This window comes from Mesoplodon bidens, assembly GCF_964165515.1.
Source record: "Mesoplodon bidens genome assembly, chromosome: X".
In the NCBI taxonomy this organism is placed as follows: domain Eukaryota; kingdom Metazoa; phylum Chordata; class Mammalia; order Artiodactyla; family Ziphiidae; genus Mesoplodon; species Mesoplodon bidens.
This window is the reverse complement of record NC_138163.1, coordinates 47,624,291-47,649,938: the sequence shown is the minus strand read 5'-3', so window position 1 is coordinate 47,649,938 and position 25,648 is coordinate 47,624,291. Positions and strand designations below refer to the sequence as shown.

The 25,648-nt window shown below is 45.6% G+C and overlaps 1 pseudogene across 1 annotated transcript in view; it reads left to right on the top strand.

Annotated features, from left to right (window-relative positions):
* Positions 1–11,575: 11,575 nt before the first annotated feature.
* LOC308609320 (rho GTPase-activating protein 12-like) overlaps positions 11,576–25,648 on the top strand; it is a 34,361-nt pseudogene continuing 20,288 nt past the window's right edge. The window contains exons 1-3 of the transcript in view: positions 11,576–11,635; positions 12,425–12,757; positions 14,422–14,448. The product of the transcript in view is annotated as a rho GTPase-activating protein 12-like (transcript). The remainder of the gene's footprint in view (positions 11,636–12,424; positions 12,758–14,421; positions 14,449–25,648) is intronic.

The following is a 25,648-nucleotide window of genomic DNA, read 5'->3' as shown; positions in this document are numbered from 1 at the left end:
TCCTTTAGCTTGGTACACTCTTTCCTCAGATCCTTGAATACCTGGCCCCTCCTCATCATTCAGATATCAGATGAAATGTCATTCTATCAAAAAGGCTTTCCATGACCAGCTAATCAAAGAAAACCCTTTTTCTTCAGATCACTTACTTTCATGTCACTCTGCTTTATTTTCTTCACAATAGTTGCCACAATCTGGAAATTATTTTAATTATCTATGTGCTTATCATCTGTCTCCCCTCAATAGAAATGTAAGTTCCATGAAATAGAGGCCTTGTGTATCATACTCACTGCTATGTCACCAGTGCTGGGCACAGATATTTGTTGATGAATGACTGGATGGCATAAGATATTAGCTCATAGCTCTCTGTCAACTTTGTTAAACGACCCTTGATGATTTTCTGTCATATATGTTTCAAGACAACAGTTTTCGAAATATAACAGTTCCCGGATACTTAGCTGTCTGACTTTGGATAATTCGTTTATTCAAGCATTTACTGAGGGCTAGGCACTATGCTAAGCACTGGGAATATAAAAATAAATAAGGGGCTTCCCTGGTGGCACAGTGGTTAAGAATCCGCCTGCCAATGCAGGGGACACGGGTTCGAACCCTGGCCCAGGAAGATCCCACATGCCACGGAACAGCTAAGCCTGTGCGCCACAACTACTGAGCCCGCGTGCCACAACTACTGAAGCCCACGCTCCTAGAGCCCGTGCTCCGCAATAAGAGAAGCCACCGCAATAAGAAGCCCGCGTACAGCAATGAAGAGTAGCCCCCGCTCGCCACAACCAGAGAAAGCCCGTGCAAGCAACGAAGACCCAACACAGGCAAAAACAAAAATAACTGAAATAAATAAATAAATAAATAAATAAGACTCCAGCCTCTGCCACCAGGGATCTCATAGTCTATTGGGAAGGTGGACCTATAAATTACTGTAGTACAATGGGGTAAATGGTATGATTGATAGAAGTTTGAATTAAGTGTTGTGACAACACTAAAGAGAAAGAGTCCATTTCTTTGGTGCTGAAGTAGGGATGGAGGTGGTTCAAGGATGTAATCTCAGGGGAAGTGCTATGTTAGCTGGATCTCGAAGAATGGATGAGTTCATTGGGGAATGAGGACAGGAAGCACATTCTCTCATGTGTGGACTATGGGAAGGAGAAAGAGCATTGGCTATTCTGGGGATGGCACATTGAAGGCTGTTACTAGAACACAGAGTGATTGAGGGAGATGAAGCTGGAAAAGAAGGCAGAAATCTGTTGAGTTGAAAGTAGTTTTCGTCTCAACAGGGGTGGGGGCACCTATGTGATGCTCCCTATATACACTTTACCCGCTCCAAAAAAAGTAAATTAAGTTGCCACCTGAGAGTTAAACTAGTAAAATTCACATGCAAGGCACAGGATTAGATATCTGGAAATCAACCAGGAAATTATCAGTAAACACATGACTGGAAATTTTGCAAACTCTCAAAACTCTGCTCAAGGTGAACTAGGACAAATCTTAAGGAGGCAGAACTGGAATGCAACTATAATTTTGGTAAGTGGAAACCAAATTAATTGTATTATCCACTTCTTGGAGTGAATAGAAAGTAGTTGGCCAGCTAGAAGCAAAGAAATGACAGTTACCAGCCAGCTCCATCCAAGAGAATGATCTTGGCCAAGTGAACCCAGCATTATGGGTTCTTTGGCAAGGCTGGCCCTATACTTGATGAGAGTGCTTCAGGTTGTCTAATCTGAGAGATCATTTTTATGATCAACTAACTCCCCTTGTTCTCATTTTATGCTCACCAAGCAATGTTTTGATAATTTACTTGGCTCCCCGTACAACTTGTCCACAGGGAGAGAATACACTGATCTGCCCACTCAAGCATTTTAGCCTGTTTAACAATTGTATTTCTCATTGTAAATTAATAAATTGGCATGCCAGTATAGCTATCTGTAAGACCAGAATACCAATATATTTGTGGAGGATAGAGAAATATAGATATAAATACAAACGTTATTGAAGTCTCTATGTATCAAAAAGCCACGTGAGCCTGCTTAAGTTGACTTTACCTTATTGAATTCACTCAATCCAGACTCTGATCTTTAGCCTTACAGAAAGCTAATTTTGTCTTTACGCTGACAGTCCAGACATCTCCTGCAAGGTTTTGGAAGCAACCAACTGGTATTCCCCACGTGACGGGACCATCTGCCTTGCCGTGTCCTGCACTCTGAAGTTTACTAAGGGGATAGTGTTCATTCTTCTGTGTTTGTTTTCAAATATGCCATTCATATTGGAGGAGTTCGATCTGAGAGAATGAACATTGCTGTCAAAAGGCATGCGGACAGAAAACATACTGGTTTCTTTTTTCTTTTTTTACTTTCAGTTCTCAAAATCAGACCCTCAGAAAAGGATTTGGGTGCAGGTGGTTTATTTGGGAGGTGATCTCAGGAAGCGCAAAAAGAAAATAGGGAAAGTGAGACAAGGAAGAAAACTAACATGGAGAATGTTAATGTGCAAGTTACCTGTGGGCAGCTGGGTCTCAGGCCTGCTGGCGACTTGCTGAGAAACTGTGCAAGACGTGTCTCAGAATCATCTTGCTGGAGGACAGAGTCTGTGATATTTGTCCATGGACTTCCATCTCCACTGGTTGAAGTTTAGCCTCAGTGGTGTTAAAATATCCTGCACTTCCAGGGCACACCTGGGGGAGGCAGAGCAAACTTCTGTTGTGCCCAAGAAAGCCGCAGACAGAGAGGAAAGACAGTCCACTTAACGTGGATGACTGTCAGGATGCTGGAAACTGCAGCTGCAGGTGAAATCAGGTGGGCCGGGGAATATGGGACATCAACAGCATCTTGGACATAACTGGAAACAAATCTGACAGACCTGGAGACTCCAGTGGACACAGGAGCAAAGGATATGAATCGGCAAACTGTACACAAAAAATATGAATGCCAACAATAATATTTTTAAGCATTTAACCTCAGTAGTAATCGATGAACTGCAAGTATAAATGAGATGCTATCTTTTTTTGTCTATCAAATTAGCAAAGGCCAATTTTTCAACTGAAAAAAAGTGTACTGATGGAATACACTCTCATTCACTGTAGGTGGAATTGTAAATTGGCAAAACCTTCCTGAGAAGCAGTTTTTCAACGTGTATCAAGAGCCTTCACAATTTTTATGTCTTTCAACTGAGGAATTCCTGATAAAAGATAAGGATGTTGATCTCAGTGTTATTTATAACACTACATGTCCAATAATAGGGGAATGGTTGAAATAATTACAGTATAGTCACGTACTAAAAAATAGCAAGCCATAGAATCAGGTTTTCAAATATTCAGCCACATTGAAAATGCTCATGATATATTAAATGAAAAAGCATAATCCAAAACTGTACATACAGTATGATCCTATTTTTTTCAATTCAGAGATGACATAGATTGTAAGAAATTGGTTTATTAATAGCTTGGGGGGAAAGGAACACTACCTTTAATATACCCAAATTGTATTCTGCTGATAGTAATGTGCATAGATACATACAATTTATACCACTTTCTTCTTCAGGAACACCCCCAAAAGTAGAGTCTAACCTTTCTTCATGTTCCAGAATCTAAAGATCCTTCTGAATTACTTTTGGCCATTGGCAGTGTCGCAGCATATTGTGTTGAGATGTGGCTGCTTTTCATAACCCTGGCTTGTGATGATGTGACAAGATCATATCAAAGCATGTAGAAGAATCTTGGGAGTTCATCCACATTTCCTCTTCGGTTAAACTCATAGTTTCTTTTTTTCTTTCCGTTGTCTATTTTTTTTTTTTCACTTCAATTACATTAGCTAGAAATCAATCAGACTTTCTCTTGAAAGTCACTCAGAAGCTTTTGACAGATAGACGTTCAGTGCCTGAGTAATAGTCCCTCACAATGCATGCAATGGTCTCACCCACCTTTCCTAGTTTTGAAAATTTTATGATCTATTCCAAGAGATCTGGCAATTTCTACTGTCTTTAATTGCATTGTCTGCACTATGACAGGCAATCTTCTGCAGACACAATAATTTTTCATTTCAATGATGCATCATAGTGTAATTTTTAGAAGACATTTTAAGTGACAATTAGGGAGAAAGCCAAATTTAAGTTAAAAATTTAACCATGAGTGATGCAACCAATGCAAATAACTCACTTGAAGTGAGAGTCAGATGAACAGATATCCTCGACACCCGGCTAAGTCTGCGCACACACAGGCAATGACAACAATGTCACAGTAGATTCTTCTGTCTGGCCATTTGCAAATCACTTTTGACATCCATTATAAGATGCATCCTGATTTCAGAAATGAAGAATATGTGTCTCAGGATTCAGGAAATGTGGTTTGAAATATGTCTAGAAACACACATACAGAAAAAAGACAAAAAGAAAATGCAGCAAAATGCTTACAGGTTGTGTATACTTCAGCTTATCTTCATTCTCTAAACATCTGAAGTAAGCTTGTTTTACTGTTACATTGTAAAAAAATTACAGATTTTTTTTAAAGAACTGGGCTTTGTATTTTAAAGGCTGTTGCTCTCCATTGGGATATAAAAAGTTGGAATAGAGAAAGACAAGCTGGATGGGTACTTGCAGGACCACGGTAATCTTTGGGATCTTCCTGGCCCAACAGAACAAATAAATGAGTACTCTCAACTCAGAGATAACTTAAAAGTGAGGAAACAAATCAGAAACTCTGAAGCTACATTTGCTGTTCCAGTCCAGTTTCTGATTTGTCACACCATTTCGACAAGTCACTTACTTCTCATACTTGTTTTTGCTCCTGGAAATAGAGGCCTTCCTCTTCATGGTAGTGGCAGAAATGCAGCTAAAAACATAAACAAAAACATTGATCAAATACTTCATAATCTTGCTTGTGTTCCCATAGACAATGCAAATATACATCAAAAATCCATATATTAGCTGGCAAGTATTTGGGGGCTGATGCTTGAGGGCCATTTCTGTCCCCGTAGCCCATTTCTTAGGAGGATCTCAGCAGAAAGGTTCCTCAGGGTGTGTGTGTGAGGGGTAAGGGGGTGGGGAGGGGTGGGTGTGTGTGTGTGCCGGGGTGAGATTGGGGGGGAGGTATTGTGGGTGTGGCTGTGTATGTGGTGTGTGTGTACGTGTGGTGTGTGTGTGTGCACAACACATTGGGAAATACAGATCAGGAGTGCAGGGGTGGTGGTGAACAGAGAACCTTGGGGCTGACAGTCTCACACAGTTCTGTTTCTGGGGCTTGGGGGAAATGCCAGGGCTTGTGTAATTTCTGTCACTGGGCACAGGCAAATGAATTTCTATAGTGGTAGCCCTTGGGGGCACTCTCCAACTGAGAGAACTTCATTTCAGCTAATTAACGTGGCCTCTGTTCCCACTATCTGTGGATGAGGAGACAGGCCTGGAAAACTTGCTCTACGTCACACACTCTTGCTAAGTCTTACCCCCAGGCCCGACTCCTAAAGCCAAGCTGGGAGAAGGGGAGATGGACTATCAGTGAGGGTCTCTGGCTGCAGGCAGCAGAGCCAAAGTGTGCCATGAGGAGAAGTAGCAGAGCTCACAGCACCTTACCCGGTACAGCCCTCAGGAAATATGCTTTGAAGTGTTGCAATACTTTAGCTCATTTAATCTTCCCAACAGCTCAAGGCTGTGCACAGTGGGGTTTGGAGGAGCCCGGCCTGCTTGGTTTATGTCTAGCACAGTGTAAACAGCCAAAGCCCAGTCACTGCTATTATTCTCATCACCGTCATCATTATTCCCAGCCCAGAAAGAGCCTGCTAATCAATACCTTATCTGGGCAAGATTGTCACCATCACTCCATCCCAAACTGCACTGTCCTACCCTGGGAGTTTAAATCACTTCTTTGAGGTAAAGCAGTAAAGACCCTATTAAGATGCAGGTGTTTACCGGGAGATGATCTGCCTCAGGCCTTTTTCATGCATCAGTAACTTGGCAACGTGATAGTACTGGGCAGCCAGGGTGGGGATCCAGAGAACTGTGTGACTCAAGAAGGAGGAACCCAGAAATGAGGCCGCTGGGCCTTGCAACGTTGCCTCCAACAAGACCAGCCTATAGTGTAGGTAAGCAGGACAGTGGAGGGGACTGAACCAACGAATCACCCCAAGTCTGGCTCACTGCCCAGGTCTGTAGGGATCAGAAAGGGAGAGATGAAAGCAGTGTAAGCCAGGAGGAGTCTCATACCTCAGCCTCAAAGCCAAGAAGACCCCAGGGTTTTTTTTTCCCATTGGCTTGGCTTTAATTAGACTTAACCCTTATGCTTTTATTTATTTATTTATTTTTGGCTGCACTGGGTCTTCCTTGCTGCGTGGGCTTTCTCTAGTCGCGGTGAGCAGGCTTCTCACTGCGGTGGCTTCTCTTATTGTGGAGCATGGGCTCTCCAGGTGCGCGGGCTTCAGTAGTTGTGGCACGTGGGCTCAGTAGTTGTGGCTCGCAGGCTCTAGAGAGCAGGCTCGGTAGTTGTGGTGCACGGGCTTAGTTGCTCCGTGGCATGTGAGATCTTCCCGGACCAGGGCTCGAACCCGTGTCTCCTGCATTGGCAGGTGGATTCTTACCCACTGCGCCACCAGGGAAGTCCCAACCCTTATGCTTTTCAAAGTGGAATCACAGAAGGCAAGGGTATAGGGGAATAATTTTCCAATACTTTTCTTGTAAACTCAAATTCTTCTTTGGAGTAAAGCAGGCTTTTACTGCTCACAGGGTTATTTGTGAGCTGCAATTTTTTTTTGCTGTATTCCTCCATTCAATCTGGCCACCACAATCAGAAAGAAAACACAAGGACACTTTTTTCTTGCATCTGTAGTGGAAGAAGACCCCAGGTTTTGAGAGGTAAAATTGACCCCAGACTGGTAAAAGAAATATGTCCTTCTCCTTCTTGGGCTCTCAAGTGTCATGAGGGGAGGCCCAAGGAATTGTGTGTATGACTAGGTGGGGAGGGGGACTTTTTTGGTGGTATGCGGGCCTCTCACTGCTGTGGCCTCTCCCTTTGCGGAGCACAGGCTCAGGACGCACAGGCCCAGTGGCCACGGCTCACGGGCCCAGCTGCTCCAAGGCATGTGGGATCCTCCCGGACCGGGGCATGAACCCGCGTCCCCTGCATCGGCAGGCGGACTCCCAACCACTGTGCCGCCAGGGAAGCCCGAGGGAGACTTTCTTCACCAGCAGCAAGCTAGATGCTGCTTTGGACAAACCAGCAGGACACGATAATTGATTGCCTTCTTGCTGCAAAATCAAGATGGCTTTTGATGTTCAGCCATTCATTGCCATAACTGGAATAATAACACAATTCATTTTAGCTGCAGCCCTGCAAATGAATGGCTTTAATAATGGCTAATTTGGGATGATGAATGTACCATTTGGGGGTGACATTAGTGCTGAATAAGGAGAAGGGCGTGCAAGAGACAGAGGGAGGAAGGGATGAGCTATACAAGGCTAGCCATGTTTGCTAACTTCCAAGGCTGCCAGTCCTTCAACTCCACTCCACAGCATTGATTTAGCAAGAATCTACCCCCCACCTGGCACTGGGCTGAGGGTTGGAGGAGATTCTGAAGAGATATATGACTAGGATGACCATATATCCCGGTTCCCTTAGGACAGTCCTTGTTTATGCTGGGACCTGATGCAATTATTAACACCCCTTCCCTACTCTAAAAAATATCTTGGCTTGGGCAATAAATTATATTGTCATTCTGTGTGGCTCACTCTCTGCTTTTCATGAGCATACAGCTTTTCTGAGAAGACAAGACATTTACGCACATGGAGCGATTATAGTGTATCAGGGGACAATGCGTAACCAATAGATGAATCAAATAAGCACAAGCAACCAAATCAGTGCTTACAAGTTTGAAATTAATGATAGCTGTGGACTTCAAAACACTGAAGATGACTTTCACATGCATGGGGATGATAAACCCCAATATGTTATCTTTCTTGATCTTCTCAGCAAACTTACTGTGACCGCCCCCCCATCTTATAGATAAGGAACTAGGGGCCCAGAGAAAGGAGCTGATTGCTCAAGGTTACAGAGCTAGTAAGTGATGAAGTCAGGATTTGAATCCAGGACTATTTTAACTTAAAAGCCAACTATAGGGCTTCCCTGGTGGCGCAGTGGTTGAGAGTCCGCCTGCCGATGCAGGGGACACAGGTTCGTGCCCCGGTCCAGGAAGATCCCACATGCCGCAGAGCGGCTGGGCTCGTGAGCCATGGCCGCTGAGCCTGAACGTCCAGAGTCTGTGCTCCACAACGGGAGAGGCCACAACAGTGAGAGGCCCGCATACCACACACACACAAAAAAAGCCAACTATATTTTCCCTTCAGAACTAACATCAGTGCTGGTTGGAGGGATCAAGGGAGCCCATAAAGGAAGTTTACTGTTATCAAGGAATGAATCCACAGGTAAAAGGGAACAGAGTTAAAAAAAGTGGAAGATGTAAACCTTAGAAGAGAGAATAAAGAAATTTAGGTGAGGTGTGATTAATCGGGGATGATTTTGCACCAGGTGGTGAGTTTTGCCCTATAGGTTTGAAATTACTGATGAATATGGGTTAACAGAAAACAAAGAAGGTGCTTTCTCATGCAAGGGAATGATAAACTCCAAATCAGGGTACTCTTCCTTGGGAGTGGGGAAGTGGATGGGAATGGGGTAAACAGGAGATGCCAATTATATTTGTAAGGTCTGATTTCTTAAACACAATGGTGAATAAATGGGTGTATATTTGGCTATTCTATATATTTTGTATATCTGAATAATTTCATGATAAAATGTTTTAATAACAGAGAGATTGGTCTTTACAGATGAGAGAAACATATTAAGCAGGACACAGAAGCAGGGACAATAAACGTCCATTCTGGTGAGGTTTTAACCAGCACCCTTCTGTCCGGACCGAGCATCCATAATCTTCCTCGCACGGTGACCCACGGCCATTTCTCCCTCTCAGCCCAGCACAACACTTGTGAAAGCCTTGTTTGGCCCTCACTCTTATTTGGCTCAAGTCTTGGAACTTCTAAAAATGCCCATTTCCTGGCCTTCTTCTAAGGCCTGTGGTCCATCTGTCTCACTTGCTGTGGAGCATTGTGAACACTGCACGAAGTATTGGCCTGTTTACTACTTGGGGGATTTGATGTTTAAACAAAAGCTTTGTGTCTTCCCAAGTACTTGGCCTCCTGATTGTTAACTGGGGTCAGAGGCCTCCTCTCAGCCCCTCTCCAGCTCCCCAAGACAGAGGGGTGATCCGGAGGGGCCCGGGAACTGTTGAAAGTCGAGGGTTTGGTCTCCTTTGGGCCTCGCTGCCACTGTACAACGATAAACAGAAGCAGCAAAGGAATCCATACAAATTCCATCACTGTGGCTCCACCGGGTTGTAAACAGGCCATAATGCGAGGTTCCACATACTCCACCACCAAACAGGCTGCAGTGGCAGCCGACACATGGTGGGGGAGGACTCCAGTGAGCAGATCCTGACGGTGGGCACAGCATAGGTGCCAGTTGTGAACCCCTGGGCCTTGCTGCAAAATGAAGAGCAGGAAATGCGTTAGCAGGGTGTGGTGGGCCCTCTGAAAATCCCTAGCACGCCTCTCTGTGTCTTGGGGAAGAGCTTTAGTCCTCAAGGCCAGCCTCACCTGGTCCAGGTCCTTGGGTTCCAAGCCCTGAGCCACTGACGTGATCTCTTTTATTTCAGCCTGGTCCAGGCTGACTTCCCCTAGCCACTGTCCCAAGCAAGTGGAGGAGCCCGGAGGTGCCAGGAAGGCACCTAGCATTTCCTCCTGGCGGCTGAACCTGTAACAGCTCTAACTGTTCCACGCACACATGTACTCATTACCGTGCAGGGCGCTCCTGGCACATGAGGGGCATTTCTCCTAGCACTCTTTGACCCAGTCTCTAAGGTCACTTGTCCCAAATCCCTGGATGGATGTCATAGAGAGAGAGCCTAAGAGGAATTCCAGCTCCAGGGCTTTGTGATTCCACACCCTCTGCTCTTACCCCCAGGACTCCCCCTCACCAGGCCTCTTAGGCTACACCCAATTTAGCATCCCACCCCTGCTACAACGTTTGCAACAGCTCCTCATTGACTATGATAAAGTACAAATTCCTTGGGTGACTTTCAAGGCCCTTCACAGTCTAGTCCTGACCTATCCCTTCAGCCTCCATCCTCATTACTTACTCTCCATGGCAGATATTTTGTTTCTATCATGATTTCCCTGAAAACACTCTCCCTCCTTCCTCTGCTCTTTCAATAAGGATGCATTCGTGAGCAGGGTATAGCGGAAAGGGCTTTGGAGCCAGACCTCAACTCAGGTCCCGCTCTTATCAGCTATGTGACCTTAGGCAGGTCACTCAAGCTCTTTGAGGCTCAGGTTCTTCATCTGGAAAAGTGAAGACTTTTTTTTTTAATGTCTTTTTCCATTTGTTTGTTGTGAGAAACGAATGAGGTAACATATGTAAAGGGCCTACTGCAAAGCCTCTTCCCTTTGTTGAAACAGCTGAATGTAAATAACATCACCCAATGATTAGTTTCAAATATATTTAGAATGAGTAAATGCTGTATATAATTCGGTGCTTTTCTCACTAATCCTTAACAAAAATCTAGTCACTCAGAATTTTTAGTCTGGTGCCAAGTAAATAGCCAGTCTCTGCTCAGGCTGTTCCTGGTCTGCATCTTTCTCAGCAGCCTCTCTGCCTCAGTCGTAAGAACACAGAAGCCTTTTTATTCTCTTGGCCAAGAGGCACCAGTCAGCCTCACCTGGGAACTTGCTGGAAACTCACATTCTCAGCCACCACCACCCTAGACCTAACATTCAGAAGCTCTGCGGGTGGGCCCCGCAATCTGGCTTTTCCCAGGCACCCCTGCCCCAGGAGACTCTGATGCATGCTCAGTTTGAGAACCACGCCTGCTCTGCAGCCTGGGGCTCACCTTAGGCCACGTTCCCTCGGGCTTATCAGTGCTACAGATCCATCTGCCACCCAGAAAGAGGGAGGCATGACTTGGCAGGAGTTAGACGACTCCAGAAGAGACCAGGCCTTTGACAGGAGGTCCCGGGCGTAACCTGTGCTCTTTGGCCACCGTAGGCTCCCCAGGAGCGGGTTGCTGAGCTCTGCCCGCTGAGCTAGAACCTCCTCCAGGGCACACGGGGCAGTCCCTGCCACTGGACAAGTCTTCCCAGGACCAGAGACTCCTGACCTTCAAGCCTACTCAGCACAGCCCCTAAAGCAGTGGTTCTCAAAGTGTGGTCCCCAGACCAACAGCATTAGTACCACCTGGGGACATGTTAGCATGAAAATTCTCAGGCCCTGCCCCAGACCCATAGGTGATTTTGATTCAGGTTCAAGTTTGAGAACCACTGACCTACACTATGCAAATGCAAACTACTTTAACTTCATTTGCTTTCTCAGCTGCCCCATTCTCTCTACTTCTTTCTTCCTTACTACACGGAAGATAAAAATGGGAGACAAAAACATACTGATAGAGAGGGTATACAAAACCCTGTTTCCTAATTAGAAGGAATTGCCTTTCCACTTGACTCTGAATTTATCTGTTCTGACCAGTCATTTCAAATAGGACCCATGGCTGGTCTAACTGGATTTACATTTAGTACTTATGTCTCCAATGGCTTGTTGCTAGTGGTAAAGGCTTTGGCACGTGAAATAGAACATTTGGAATACACTATGAATAAGTATTTTTGAACAGAGATTTAGTTTCATTGCAGCCACTGGCATGATGTGCTTTGCAGCTCTAATTTCAGTTCCAGTTGTGAAGACTTGAGAAAGGCAAACAGATTTTAGGAAATAAAGAAAGAAAATAAAGGGCAGAGGTGGGGGAGATATACGCTCCAACTCTCATATCACTCAGAGATCTAAATAGATCTAGAGAGCTAAATTAGGCAGTTTTATAGCCAGGGGAGCAGGGAAACACAGTGCTGGAGCATAATTAAACTGTGCAGTCCTCACCGTGGAAGGAGGGGGCTGGAGGACAGCAGGGTGGACTGAGGGCCTGGATAGGAGAGACCAGGGACGGGAAGGGGCTCTGAGGGAGGAGCCCAGAGGGCAAATCAGGGCCAGGGGCTCAGCCCTGCGGGCAAGTAGCACAGAGGACTAAAGGACTTCCCTTCCCACAGTGATGGCTCCACAGAGTTCTTGCTGGGAGAGGAATGGGCACTCCCCCACTGTACCTGCCAGCCCGAGGGAGGCCGCAGGAGCAAAGTGCTAAATGGGCCTCCTGCTCTCCCTCCCAGCGCCCCCAGGACTCCCCCCTCACCAGGCCTGTGCAGCTCCATCCCTTTTCCCAGTTACGGGGAGCATGGCCGCTTTCCTCCAGCTCAGTGCCAGGCATAAGCCCTTCCTACAGAAAGGCACTGTCCTTTCTGGGCTTCGTTGGCTTTTAAGTGAAATCTTTCTCCTCCTTTCTCTTCCCAGGGTCTTATCAGAGGCCTGAGCCGACCTGCCCCAGGACCGGTACCTCGGTCAGCACAGAGCGCACGTGTGCTCTGTGATTGTGATTTGCATGGTTTCCATTTTCCCATCGTGACAAACCTGGGCCGCACGCCTCCTGGCTCCGACCTGACAAGAATCCCAGAGCATCCCAGGGGAAAGGAGAGGGAAGCTGCAGCTACCTGGAGGGGCAGGAAGGGGGCACCTATGGCGGGGGGCCGGCTCTCCAGACCAGGCAGGAGTGTGCCGTTAGCACCCGAAGCTGGCTCTCCCTGGAGAGCTCACGGTGCCAGCTGGCCACCGTGCCAGTGGTCAGCTGTGAGTCCAGGAGATGTGGTCCCTTGGTACGTGGCGTTCAGAGGGCAGAAGGCAGTTGTCTAACCTATGGGCAAAGGACTAGATGAGTAGCTTGTTAGCTCCCCCAGGTGGGGCTAGTCCCAGGGTGTGTGTGTGCTGGGGGCACGTACAAGGTAGGGTCTGAGTGTGCTTCAAATAGGCCAAAACTCTAAAATTCTCACCATTGGCGTCCATCCTTTGGATTAAGGCATTGAGAACTTAAAGTGCACTGTTCTCTGGGAGGGGTAATAGTCATTTCCCAAACCTCTCAGGAATATTAATTAGGTTAGTGGGTAAGTTCTCCCCCCCTCCCATGGAGTAGAACCTTAAAAAGAGCTTCTCTACCTGGACACATTCCTGAGATAAGAGAAAGGCTGGATGTGGATGAGGTCATGTGGCCTAGAAAGGGTAGCTGCCGAACGGGTGAAAAATCCGAAGTGGATGTAAGGAGTGTGATGCCCCAAGGCAGGAGGCTGGGGTGAGGGAGCTTGCCAGCAAGCTGTCAAAGGCAGGCTTTTCTCCATGGTGAGTGGAACAAGCATGCACCAGGTCTAAAAGGGCCTGAATTCTAGCTCTGCTGCTTCCCTATGTATTGGGGTAACTTAACTGTTCTGGGCCTCAGTTTTATCATCTGGCAGAAGGGAGTGGCAATCCCTGTTCTAACTGCCTCATTGGCTTATTGTGAAGCTAGGATGAAAAAAACAAGAAAATGAAACTTTATGTAAACCACACAATACAGTATGAATGAAAGGAGTATGATTATTTTATTTCGCAATCTTGCCCAGGGCTTTCTCGTATTAAAAGTGGGTTCATGAAAATGAGCCATTCCTGATTGTAAAATATGAGACTGACGGTGAATTTCTTTCCTGGTTTCCGTTAGGGATGAGTCTTGCCTGTTAGCGTTCCTGGTCTGAAGTTGCAGCCTTCTCCAGCTTTACCTCCTGACAGCCTTTCCTTTCTCCAGCCAGGCCCCAGCACTGTTTCCAGGTCTAGGGGCATGGTGAGATGCTTTCAGTGGAGATCTCAACTCAGTCTTTGTAGGAACCTAGAAACCCACTCGTGCCCCCTTCCCTCGTGCCATAACCTCCTCCTAAAGACCTTTTCTTTGCATTTAGCATAAGACCTTGTCCAGATTCTCAGTCTAGCTTTCTAAAGGTTTTCTGGATGTACACTTGAAATTGACACAAAATTGTTAATCCACTATACTCCAACATAAAATTAAAAAGAAAAAAAGGAAAGAGAAAAAGCACCAACCAGTTAAAAAAAAAAGGTTTTGTGGAAAATTGGGAGGCTGATTCCTTTCTGTCACTGAGTCACATAACTCCAGGGGCAGTTTCTATCATAGACCACAGGGTGAATGGTGCCCCCTGGACTTGTGCAACACAATCACCTTGCTTGCAGCATCTACTCACCTTCCCACCCCAGCCTGTTCCCATCTTTAACTCACTAACTTCTAACTTCTGCTTCTTCAGGACTGAGCTCTCTTTTTTCTTTTTTTTTTTTTAATTTTTGGCCATACTGTGTGGCATGCAGGATCCCCAACCAGGGAAACCACGCCCCCTTTATCAGGAGCACAGAGTCTTAACCACTGGGCTACCAGGGAAGTCCCTCTTCCTGACTGAGCTCTTCATCTCCTCCTCTTCCAGGAAACCTGCTCTGGCTCCCAAGGCCGGGTGAGATGCCCCTCCTCGCCTTGCACAGCACCCGGTGTCTCCCTCTGCCAGAGCACTGATCACTGTACTGAATTATCTGGCTACCCATTTTTCTCCGCCACTAGACTGTAAGCTTCTTAAGGGCAAGAACTAGGCCTCCCTCTCTGTCTCTATTCCCACCTCCTCCCTTGGGGCCTGGGCAATGGTAGACATTGAGTAAATAGCTGCTGAATGAACTAGCACTCTGGGATGTTGAGCATTGTGCAGCTGGAGAACACTGGCAGTACAGCTGACTTCCCTTCCTCACCCCCAGAGGACACGGTGCTTGTTTAATTACTTGTGTGTAGGGGGCTTTCAAACAGATGTTATAACAGCTCACTTAGCAAAGGACAGTGATTAGGGTTTTCTTTTATTAACTAAATAGACAGCACCCAAGTGGAATATTAAAAGCCAGATGGCACAACTTTCATTTTCTGTATATCTGGAAGGGATGCACTAAAGTTGCCAGCATTGTCCTGTTCAACCTTAAGTCCAATCTCAAAAGATACTTTCTACCCACTTCAGGCCCAAGGCAAATGCATAGAGTTACACAGGCCTAAGGTCCCCGGGTAGGTGAACAAGGCCCAGTGTGACTCAATGTGTTTACCTCCGCTGCACACCCATTTCCCTTCTACCATAGTTGGGAAAAAGCCAAGGGTAAGATGGGGGAAGGGTTCTGTTACGTGCTAAATTGTATCCCCCAAAATTCATATGTTGAAGCTCTAACCCCAATACCTCACAATGTTACTGTATATGGAGATAGGCCTTTAAAGAGGTAATTAAGTATAAAATGAGGCCCTCAAGGTCGGCCCTAATCCAATTGGACTGATGTCCTTATAAGAAGAGGAAAGGGGCTTCCCTGGTGGTGCAGTGGTTAAGAATCCGCCTGCCAATGCAGGAGACACGGGTTCGAGCCCTGGTCTGGGAAGATCCCACATGCCGCGGAGCAAGTAAGCCCGTGCGCCACAACTACTGAGCCAGCGCTCTAAAGCCCATGAGCCACAACTACTGAGCCCGCGTGCCTAGAGCCCATGCTCCACAACAAGAGAAGCCACCACAACGAGAAGCCCATGCACCGCAACGAAGAGTAGCCCCCGCTCGCCACAACTAGAGAAAGCCCGTGTGCACCAACAAAGGTTTGAGCCCTGGTCTGGGAGGATCCCACATTCCGCGGAGTAACTGGGCCCGTGAGCCACAACTACTGAGCCTGCGCGTCTGGAGCCTGTGCTCCACAACAAGAGAGGCCGCGATAGTGAGAGGCCCGCGCACTGCGATGAAGAGTGGCCCCCGCTTGCCACAACTAGAGAAAGCCCTCGCACAGAAACGAAGACCCAACACAGCAAAAATAAATAAATTAATTAATAAACTCCTACCCCCAACCAAAAAAATAAAAGACCCAAAGTCAGACAAAAATAAATAAATAAGATAAACATATTTATTAAAAAAAAAAAGAAGAAGAGGAAAGTTGAGCACACAAAAGGGACACCAGGGGCATGCAGGCACAGAGGGACAACCACTTGAAGAGGCATCAAGAGGGTGGCCATCTATAGGCTAAGGAGATTGGCCTCAAGGAATCTAAGCCTGCTGGCACATTGGACTTTCAGCCTTCAGAACTATAAGAAAATAACTTTCTGTTGCTTAAGCCCACCAGTCTGTGGTATTTTGTTATGGCAGCCCTAGCAAACTAAGACAAGGTCCAATCATCAGCAAACCTTGGGCTCCAGTTCAGCTTTGGGATGCTGGGGAACCCTCAGAGTCATCCCTGGGCCTTAATCATACGGGCCTCTGACATGGAGCTTGACCAGGTTTGTAATCCTCCCCCAACATGCACCCTGGACCCAATGCCCATTTCTCCATAGCTGAATTCACTTGTCTTTTTTCTCTTTCACTCAGTTCCTCCTTCACTCAATCACTCACCAGTTACAAAGTGCTACAAGCGATATAGCACATTGCCCTCAAGGAACTTAATGTCTTGTAAATGCTTCATATCTACCCTGTAGCGTGAGAGATGAACTAGGTGTGTGGCATCACTTCTAGCTGAGGTGATTGGACTGGTCACTGAAAAAGGAAGAACGTTAGTCTGCATAAAAGGAATCTCAGACTTGCAATGCAATACGGTACAGCAGTTAAGAGCTTAGGCTCTGAAGGCACTCTGGCCTAGGTGTTGCAGTTAAGAAGATAGACTCTAAGGCTTAACTGTCTGGGTTCAGATCTGGTATTTATCAGCTCTATGACCTTGGCAAGTTACTAAACCTCTCTGTTCCTCAGTTCCCCAACTGTAAAATGGGGCTATATAATAATACCTATCTCATAGGGTTATATTAAGATTAGATAAGTTAATACACACAAAACTCTTAGATTAGTGCATGACACATAGTAATCACCAAATAAATTTTACTGTTATAGAACTTAGGGACAGAAGACCTGGCTTTCAGTCTGTCACTTACTGGCCATGTATCCTAGACCTAACCAGTTCTGCTCCAGCTGGCTACTTTCTACCTGACCAGGTGCTTGAAAGGATCAAGTGAGAATATCAACATTTCAGGATGTTGGAAACTGGGGGGCAGGAGGTATTATTAGTGTGGTAATTGAGTTGAGCCTCAAAAGATGGTGAAGATTTAATATGAAAGCTACCATTCACGGAGCACTTAAGCAGAGGGGGGTCAGGAGTCCAAGGGTGGTACCCGTGGCAAGGTAGCATCAGCAGTGGCATTTTAGTTAGACTGACCCTGAGATGTGAGCTACTTAGGGGTCTCCCTACCCAGCTTCCCTTGGTCCCTGACCCTTTTCTGAACTGGATAGCCAGACTTTCCAGTTGATTCTGTGAGCAACCTGCTATCTTTTCAATAATTCCCTCTTCTGAACATAACTAGAGCACTGAATGCCTTTTAAAAATTTATGTATTTCTCTCATCAGCCCTGAATGGTATTGTTTTTACCCCCATTTACTGATGAGGAAATGGAAGTTTAGGCGGGCAACAGAACTTGCCCAATTTCACACTGATAGTAAATGACAGGGGCTGTTCTTGGCTCTGAGTATGGACTTAGCAGTGATGTCCCGGGGGGAGAGATTGGTGAAGAGCATTTTAGGTGGAAGGAATCCTCAAGTCAAGCCCAGATGTAGGACAGCATAAGGGAGAGTTCAGAAAACTGCGAGTTTCTAGACTGGCAGGAGTAAAAGGTTGATACTGGAGATGGTAAGAAACAAAACTGGAAAGAGAGCTTGGGATTAGCAGTGTGGATTCCATTTGTTGGACACCATGGAACCACTGAAGACTTTGGGCTTTAGGAGGTAACTATGTTATATGTTAACCTGAGTGTAAAGAACTTAACTGGGGAAGAGCAGAGAGAAATTTTATAGAAAGATTAAGCAAGTCTGGCTAATTAATGATTAAATAGTGAGGAAGAGCCTGGTGACTGAGAGGCTATTTACATCCTTGACAGAAATGGGGAAGCCTGAGCCAGGAGTGGTTTGGGGGAAACAGGAGGATGGAGCATCCTGTTCCAGGGGAAGGGACTTCTTTCTGCTTCTACTAGGATTAGTCTTCCTTGAGTCCAGGCCACACTATCATAATTCCTAGGCTTTCAGCCTCTTATTTCAAAGCCCTTGTCATTTGTCATTTCTCTATGTGGTTTAAAAGCCCAAACCACCTGGGATTGGCTGATAGGACTGTGGCTTCATTTTGGGAACTGCGCCATTACCCACAGGTGTGAGAAGCGATGGCTTATTTGAAAAGTGGAATCCTAGCCAGTTGGAGGCAGTCACCTCTCTGCGCCACCACGGCCTAGTTATGGTTATTAATAACGAATGGCTCTCCCATCTCTGGTTCCAGCAGCCCAGCAGGACCACATCCTCTTATAGTCTGCTGCCCTTTTGCTACAGCTGTCAGCAGTGACCCAGCTGACAGCTCTTTAGCCTGCATTTCCATCTATCTCCAGGGCTTCTTGTGCCCAGCCCTTGACGTAGCTCTGCCAGCTTTTGTGATTCTAGGAGAGGGAAAAGGGGGATGAGCCAGCTCCCGGCCCTCTGGCTAGTTTCTCTGAGTTAGGTCAGAGGAAAGATGATTTTGACCCACTGTGGTGGTTCCTCTCATTCTCTCTCTCACTCTCCCCTCCCATCTTCTCTATCTTCCCTCCCTCTTCCTCTCATCCTCCCCATCTCCTTTGTCTCAACGGCCTGCCTGTTATTGCCTCAGCGTCCTTTTCCTCTCCTTCTTTCATGCATTCAACAAAAATTGAGCCGCTACTGCATGCCAAGACCTATGCTAGGTGTTAGTAATATAGATATGAATAAGACACAGGTTCTGCCCTCTGAAGAGCAATGTGGGAAGATACGCAATGCTAGAAATAAGACCAGGACATAATTAGAACATAGAGGACTGCCTTGTTCACATTGGAAACAGGAGAGAAGACAAAATAGTTTCCTGGAGGAAGTTATACCTGAACAGAATCTGAATGATCCCGTCATGTGGAGGAAGGAACAGGGCGAAGGTATTCCAAGCAGAGAGGGTCCGCAGAAGCAAAGGCATAGAGGTGAGAAACAGCATGTTGTGTGGAGGGAATAAACAGTGTGGTGATGCTGAGATGTGAAATGAAAGGCAAGTCGTGGTAGCTGAGGAGCTGGAGCACAGGAAGAGCAGGGCCTTGTACGTTATTTTAAGTGCTTAGTCTTGATCCAGTAGACAACAGAGAGTCATTGCAAGATCTAAGACAGAGAAGAGGAATGGTCATGTATGTTTTCAGAAATATAGATCACTCTACTGCGGTGTGAGGGATGGGTTATAGAGGGACAAGACCATAAAAGGGGAACCCAGTTGGGAGGCTGTTGCTACCATCCACGTGAAAAATAATGGTGGCCTAAACTGGAGCACTGTGGAAAGGAGAGAATGGGGAAAAAAAACCAGGAGGTAAAATAGGCAGGGCTTTGTGATCAATTGAATATGGATGATTTATGTGAAGGAAACTTCAAAATGATACTCAGATCTCTAGTTTGGGTAGCTTTATGGATAGTACTAACAACAGCAGTAATAGAAAGAGCAATAAAATGGTGGTGCCATCAACTACGATAGAGAATCCAAAAGGTAGTGCTGGTTTAGAAGAAAATGGAGAATTTCCCCTTTTGGACAAGTTGAGTTTAATGTGCCTAGGGAGTATCCGAGAGGTGATGCCTAGCATGCATTTTGAAATTTAAATGCTTCCATTTTAATATTAAAAATTTAAAACGTTTTGGGCTTCCCTGGTGGTTCAGTGGTTGAGAGTCCACCTGCCGATGCAGGGCACACGGGTTTGTGCCCCGGTCTGGGAAGATCCCACATGCCGCAGAGCGGCTGGGCCCGTGAGCCATGGCCGCTGAGCCTGCGTGTCTGGAGCCTGTGCTCCGCAACGGGAGAGGCCACAACAGTGAGAGGCCCGTGTACCGCAAAAAAAATAATAATAAAATAAAATAAAATAAAATAAAATTTAAAACGTTTAAAGCCCTGGGGAGAGACTATGCTAGAGATTTAGATGTGAGATTACACTGGGGATATTAGTCATGGCCTGCCATGACCACAGCACTTCTAAGGGAACTTAATGCATCCACTGACTGATGTCCAAGCAGGTACAGTTTGTGCTACATGATCCATCTAACCTACTCCCCTCCACCTGCCGTGCTTGCAGCCAATGGAACCAAGTATGTCCCTGACCCAAGGGCAGCCAATCTGTGAACTGACCAGAGATTTATAACCCATGGCCTGGTGAAAAAGATAAACTGGGATTATTAGAATCTCTCTCTCTCTAAGGATTTTGAACTAAGAACTACAGAGACTCTAGGCCAGTTAACACTGGAAGTCGAAGATGGAAAATTGTAGAAAATTGGGACATGACAAGCTGAGGCCATTTGAAGCTGAAGTAAGAAGGGGACAAAAACAATGGATAAACAGAGGATATCGGGCAGTAGAAAGAGAAGAATGGAGTAGACACTGGACAAAAGGATACAAAAAGAGAGAGACAGAGAAAGTGAGCATGTGGCCCAAGAAAAAGATGGAGGGACTTGCCCATTCTTGAAGCTGCTTCACTACCTGATAGAATTCCCATCTCAGTCTATGTGCAGCCTCAAATCAAAGCCAAGCCATCGAGGATAATTTGAGTGAGGGTTTTTTTGTTTTTCTCCAACCAAAAGAGGAGTTACTAACATGAGAATGAATGAGATCATGCAGGGAGAAACTACCACAGGATGAAAGCAGTGGGCTAAGGACAACAGTGGGGAATACCAACAGTGAAGGGGTAAGTGGCAGAAAAGGAGCCTACACACGTGCAGAGGTATAAATAACGGGTATTAACAAGGAGAACAGGGGGCTGTGGAAGCCAAGAGCCTGTTATTTTTTTTCTTTAAAGAGGGAGTGGTCAGAAATCTCAAAAACCTCAGAGAGATTTGCTAAGAACTGAGCAGTGTCCATTGAGTTGGCAAGGAGTAGGCAACTAGTGATTTTTAGCAAGAGTAATTAGCAAAGTAGTAGGGGAGGGACAGAAGCCAGACTTTAGTTGGTTGAGAAGTGAATGTAAAGAATGTGAACAGGGCTTCCCTGGTGGCGCAGTGGTTGAGAGTCCGCCTGCCGATGCAGGGGACACGGATTCGTGCCCCGGTCTGGGAAGATCCCACATGCCGCGGAGCGGCTAGGCCCGTGAGCCATGGCCGCTGAGCCTGCGCGTCCGGAGCCTGTGCTCCACAACGGGAGAGGCCACAACAGTAAGAGACCTGCGTACTGCAAAAAAAAAAAAAAAAAAAAAAAAATGTGAACATAGCATATGTAGAATACTCTCCTGAGAAAATTAGATGAGAAGGAGAGGAAGAGAGACTGAATAGTAGCTAGAAGTGATCAAGAAAGAGGGCCCAAAAAAAAGGTTTGGGTTTGTTTTGGCTTTTTTGTTTTGTTTTTATAAGAGAGACTTGAATTTTTAGGCTGAGAGGAAGAATCCAGTTGAGGAAGAGATATAGAGGATGAGGGAGAAAGGGGTCATCTAACAGAGTAAGGTCCTGGAGGAAGCAGGAGGGGTAGGTCCAAGGCCTGGGTAAAAGTGTTGGCCTTAAACAGGAAGAGGGTACCTCACCCTCTGAAACTGGGGGAGAAGAAAGGAAGGATGGGTGCAGATGGAGAGGAGACTGTAGTTGATGGGAGTAGGAAGTTGGAGAGATCCTTCCCAATGTCCTCAAATTTCTCAGTGAGGTGGGAAGCAAAGTTTTCTGCCAAGAGGGAGGCAAGCAAGGTCAAGTAAAGGGACTGAGGAGGGTAGTGAAAAGTTTGGAGACATCATCGAGAAGAGTGTGAGAGGGATTGGACCATGGACAAGTGAGAGGCCTGATGAGTGGGCTGCAGGCCTAGCTGAAGAGACTGGAAGTTTATAGGAGCAGCAGTCTCCAGAGTTGTGGGATATGCCTCCAGCAGTGCTTAGCCATTCAATTGTAGGAGCAGAGAAGTCGCGTTGTGCTGTCCCCAGTTGGGGTTTGGTTGGGTGTGTGTGAATGAAGTGTAAGGGTGTTAGCAAAGGGACAATAATGCTGAGGGGGCATGCCATGGGGTCCTGCTTGGTAGAGAAGGGAGACCAAGAAGTGACTAACAGACTGGGAGAATGGAGAGCTCATGAGACTGAAGGAGGCAGAAAAGCAAGTGTTAGAAGGCTGGGAGGTGTGAATCCAGCATGCTCCAGGAACTGTTCACGGTCCTGTTGGCTGGATCGTGGGACAATAGTAGAGACTTGGAGAGAGAGGAGGTCAGAGTGGTAAGCAGGGCTTGGCACAGGGAGACCTCATGGGTCACTACTGAAGTTGGATAAGTTGGATATTTCAGAGGAGGCACAAGCCAGGCAATCTCACAGAGGTGGTTTTACAAAGTGAGTTATGGAAAGAAATAGACCTCTGGAGTCCCACTGGGCCTTTCCCTGAATTCTTGTATTCTCTTCTGATGATTTCCAAGGTTACGTTCTCATTCTAAAATCTGTGGTGTAAATCATCTCCCCCTGCTCCATATATAAAATTGTGGTGGCAGGAAAATTAGATTAATTCTTAATCCAAGGAGAACCAGTCTGTTAAAAGATCCCTGGAACCCTGGACTCTAGCCTCAGCTCTACCACCAGCCAGCTGTCTGTACACGTCTCCATCTCTCTGGGCTTCTTTTCATATCTATAATGAGAGAGAAATAGTACCTGTCCTGCCTATTTCCTAAGGTTGTTGTCAAGGTGAAATGAAGTGGTAGATGTGGATGTGCACATTGGATGTTTATTAGCAGGGTCTGGCCAGGTTTGCTTTGTGTCTTTCCTTTACAAACTTCTGCTTCCTTCCCTTATTCCCAATCCCCACATGCCTGCCAGATCCCCCAGAGGGCAGGCCGGTGCTAGTAGGAGTCAAAGAAACAGTCTCAGCAGCTCTAAATCAAAGGCTCTTTCTTTGCCAAGGGAAGTGTTTTCTTTGCTTTTTTTTCCTCCTCTCCAATACATCTGTCTGACTCCGCCATTCCATGACGAGGTGATTGGCCTTGTCCTTGGGACGTGCCAGCTCAGCATGGGACAGGGAGATACTGCAAGATTTGACGCCTCCCTTTTCGATACATGTTTAATTTATTGCTGCAAAGACTTGGATAAGTAAAACACTAAGCTCCCTCCGACGGGGTTTCCTGGAGAGAGGGATTCCAACAGCTTTTAAAGGAAATGTCAAACTGCTAAGAGCTCAGCCTTCAAGCAGCTTAATGCTTTATAATGTTTTGGAGTGAATGTCTCCTAGATTCTTAATGCCTGGCTTATTTTGAATTGAAGATAACTGATCAGCTAGTCAATCTGATGAACATGCGACAACCAGTCAACTCTGGAGAAAGATGAATCCATTTTACACATTGCTTTATACCTTTTTCCCCACCAAACCTTTTAGCTGAGTTACTGATCAAGCAATCAATATGAATTAGGCACCACTGTATGCACAGCTCTCTGCAGGGTACCATAAGGGTCATACCAAAACAAACAAACAAAACCAAAATACACATTCCATACTGTGATGGGCTGAATTGTGCCCCTCCCCAATTCATATGTGGAACCCCTCATCCCTAGAAACTCAGAATGCAGCGGATAAGGACGTTAAAGAGGACATTAAGTTAAAATGGGATCATTAGGAAGGGCCCGAATCCAATATGACTGTGTCCTTATTAAAAGAAGTTAGGACACAGGCAGAGACACCAAACACATGCTCGCACAGAGAGACAACCACGTGAACACACAACCAGAAGGTGTCCATTTGCAAGCCAAGGAAAGAGGCCTCAGAAGAAACCAACCCGGTAGACACCTTGATCTCGGACTTCTAGCCTCTACAACTGTGAGAAAATACAGTTGTTTAAGCCACTCAGTCTGTGGTATTTTGTCATCGCAGCCCTAGCTGACTAGTTCACATACTGTTGTGGAACTTGTAGTTAGTAAGATGAACAGAAAACCTCATGTAACACTTTACTTATGCCTGTAATATCTGGGAGGGTGTGTAGATATAGAAAAGGCTTTTCTATGACCAATCACAATTAAAATATGGAACTCAAAGAATGGTATACAAATTGTCTTGACTTTTCCAAAACCTCAGGTCTTCTACCAGGCAACACATAGGCATCTGGAAGGGGTATCTGGCGTCCCTTTGCTCTATAGTTTCTCTTTCTCTTCTCTTCCACAGACCTTTGGGTCTTTTTCTAGCCTGCTTTTCAGCTCCAGGTTCCTGGCTCTATGGGTTATGTATGTAAAGAGGCCTCATGTCAGTAGTTCTGACTACAGAACCATTCAGGGTACCAAATGACAACGTAGATTCAGGAACTTCACTATTAATAATTCAGGTTCAGTAGATCTGAGCAGGGACTAGAAATCTACACTTAAATTTTTCACTGTGAGGTCTGCATACAAAAGGGTATATATGATACATATGTATAATTTAAAGAACCGTAATGCAATGAACACCCATGTACCAAACACTGAGCTTTATAAATAGAACATTTCTCTGTGTACCCCTCCCCAGTTGCATTCCTCTCTCTTCCTCCAAGAGGCAAGCACTTTTCTGAATTTTATATTAATTACTTTTTGCTTTTCTTATTGTTTTCCACATGTGATTGTATCTTTGAATTGGAAAAAAACTATTTAGCTTGCTTGTTTTAGGACTTTATATAATGATGTCATACTATTTATATTCTTGGGCAACTTGCTTTATCATTCAACACTGTTTTTGAGATTCATTCATGTTGGTGCATTTGACTGTAGTTTAGTCATTTTCATTGCTATGCAGTATTCCATTTTGTGAGTACAGCACAATTTATTTATCCATTCTCTTGTTCATGGTCATTTGGGTTGTTTCCAGTTTTGTTGTTGTTATTGTTTGTTTCCTTGGCTATTATAAATAACATTGCCCTAAATATTTTTACATGTGTCTCTTGGCTCATAGAAATCTTCATTTTTTAACCAGCTCTCCAGATTGGGTCTGATGTAACTGGTCCAAGAAACACTATCTATGGTCTTTCATGCTCTTCAGAGTAACACATGTACAACATAAACCTCTCTTGCTAGTATCGAGCTCATCTTGAAGCATGACTCCAATGCTTCATTTTGGAGGGGGAAAATGTTGAAACTTTTATTTGCAAAAAGCCCACTCTTAGTAAGAGGTTAAGGTGCAAGGAAAGAAAGGGGAGAGTGCAAAGAGTGGGAACAAACTTCCACATGTCACGTGTTCAACTATGTGGTACAGATTATAAGTATATGGATACTTATGGATAGTTATTCAGAGACAGAAATCAACTCTAGTCACATACTAGGTGTCAACTTATTCATTCACTAATTTAAAAATCAAGGTAGATGAAACGAGTTAGAAAAGGCTTTCTGAAGGAAGCGCGACAAGAACTAGGGTTTGAAAGAAGGGCAAGCTGGAAATTGGGATGAAAAGTGGAGAAGGTGTCAGTTGATGGCCAGAGTTTGCTTAAGAGAGAGAAAGCTAGAAGGCCTATGAGGCAAATCAGAAAAGTAAATGGTGAGACCAGGGTGGGGTGGGGTGTTAAAACCTGCCAATCCAGTCCAACAAAGGCATGGCAAATCTAGTTCAGCTTTAGGAAAGCACTGAGATCCCAGAGGAATCCTATCTGGGGAACTCAGGGAGAGGGCACAGCTTTGGAAGTACTGGGTGGAAATCATGTGGATAT